Consider the following 2,500-nt stretch of genomic DNA (forward strand, 5'->3'; position numbering starts at 1 on the left):
GGCCCTGGTGCGGCAGGTTGCCTCGAGCACCATCGGCACACGCTGGGCCCTGGTGCGGCAGGTTGCCTCGAGCACCATCGGCACACGTTGGGCCCTGGTGCGGTCGGTTGCCTCGATCACCATCGGCACACGCTGGGCCCTGGTGCGGGCGCTTGCCTCGACCACCATCGGCACACGCTGGGCCCTGGTGCGGCAGCTTGCCTCGAGCACCATCGGCACACGCTCGGCCCTGGTGCGGTCGGTTGCCTCGAGCACCATCGGCACACGTTGGGCCCTGGTGCGGCAGGTTGCCTCGACCACCATCGGCAGCCTCGACCACCATCGGCACACGCTGGGCCCTGGTGCGGGCGCTTGCCTCGACCACCATCGGCACACGCTGGGCCCTGGTGCGGTCGGTTGCCTCGAGCACCATCGGGACACGCTGGGCCCTGGTGCGGCAGGTTGCCTCGACCACCATCGGCACACGCTGGGCCCTGGTGCGGGCGGTTGCCTCGACCACCATCGGCACACGCTGGGCCCTGGTGCGGGCGCTTGCCTCGACCACCATCGGCACACGCTGGGCCCTGGTGCGGCAGGTTGCCTCGAGCACCATCGGCACACGCTGGGCCCTGGTGCGGCAGGTTGCCTCGAGCACCATCGGCACACGCTGGGCCCTGGTGCGGGCGCTTGCCTCGAGCACCATCGGCACACGCTGGGCCCTGGTGCGGTCGGTTGCCTCGACCACCATCGGCACACGCTGGGCCCTGGTGCGGGCGCTTGCCTCGACCACCATCGGCACACGCTCGGCCCTGGTGCGGTCGGTTGCCTCGAGCACCATCGGCACACGCTGGGCCCTGGTGCGGGCGCTTGCCTCGAGCACCATCGGCACACGCTCGGCCCTGGTGCGGTCGGTTGCCTCGAGCACCATCGGCACACGCTGGGCCCTGGTGCGGCAGGTTGCCTCGACCACCATCGGCACACGCTGGGCCCTGGTGCGGGCGCTTGCCTCGACCACCATCGGCACACGCTCGGCCCTGGTGCGGCAGGTTGCCTCGAGCACCATCGGCACACGCTGGGCCCTGGTGCGGGCGGTTGCCTCGACCACCATCGGCACACGCTGGGCCCTGGTGCGGGCGCTTGCCTCGACCACCATCGGCACACGCTGGGCCCTGGTGCGGGCGCTTGCCTCGAGCACCATCGGCACACGCTGGGCCCTGGTGCGGCAGGTTGCCTCGAGCACCATCGGCACACGCTGGGCCCTGGTGCGGTCGGTTGCCTCGAGCACCATCGGCACACGCTGGGCGCTGGTGCGGGCGCTTGCCTCGACCACCATCGGCACACGCTGGGCCCTGGTGCGGCAGGTTGCCTCGATCACCATCGGCACACGCTGGGCCCTGGTGCGACAGGTTGCCTCGAGCACCATCGGCACACTATCGGCCCTGGTGCGGGCGGTTGCCTCGACCACCATCGGCACACGCTGGGCCCTGGTGCGGGCGCTTGCCTCGAGCACCATCGGCACACGCTGGGCCCTGGTGCGGGCGGTTGCCTCGAGCACCATCGGCACACGCTGGGCCCTGGTGGGTTTAGGCACATCTTCAAATTTCTGCCGTGCCAATGCCATTTTTATGGCTTGTAAATTCATACAATGGTCCCCTAAGCCTTCACGTGAAGTTTCGTTGGAAGATGACTCGTTTTCTATTTTTCACGATTTTCGAAACTTTTTGCGGTTCGGGATTTTTTAAAATTTTTTTATAAGGATTTTTGGCCCCAAATTTTGTAGGCATGATCCTTCTATTTTTGTTGGCATGCACAAAAAAATTCAGCTAAAAACTCGAAGTAGAGAAGATTTTGTGACCGTTTGAAAAAAGTGTCCCCATTTCAGACACTTTAACGGCTACTGGTAGCAAACCTGTAAAATCTCAAATGCTCTTTAAGGGGGTGTGAATTCTCAGAGGTTTGATGAGGGATAGGGGGCCAACACAAGGCCAAGTACCAGCACCAATCGCACATCATGTGCGCACACCCCCCCGGCCCCCCTCCCAATCGCCGGAACCCCAATGCCGCCGGTCAGGTTCTCCGGCGGTACTCCGGCGGTACTCCGGCGATGCTCCGGCGATGCTCCGGCGATGCTGTCCCGAGTGAAAAAAATGCGGCACCAGCACATGCTGGAGCCAAGCATGGGCACCGTGGCTCAAAATCGAACTTCGGCCAAGGCCTCGACCATCAATGGCACATGATGACGCATGGTGATGGCACAAGCATCGACCATCATCGGCATAGGCTGCCCTTCGGTACGGGCACTTGCCTCGACCGCCATCGGCACAAGCTGGGCCCTGGTGTGGGTTGTTGCCTCGATCACAATCGGCACATGCTGAGCCTTGGTGCGGGCGGTTGCCTCGAGCACCATCGGTAGACCCTGGGCCCTGGTGCGGCCGGTTGCCCCGATAACCATCGGCACACGCTGGGCCCTGGGGCGGGCGCTTGCCCCCAGCACCATCGGCACACGCTGGGCCCTGGTGCG

Source organism: Durio zibethinus, unplaced genomic scaffold (genome assembly GCF_047325235.1).
Source record: "Durio zibethinus cultivar Kanyao isolate XHJ-2024 unplaced genomic scaffold, ASM4732523v1 HiC_scaffold_3, whole genome shotgun sequence".
NCBI lineage: Eukaryota > Viridiplantae > Streptophyta > Magnoliopsida > Malvales > Malvaceae > Durio > Durio zibethinus.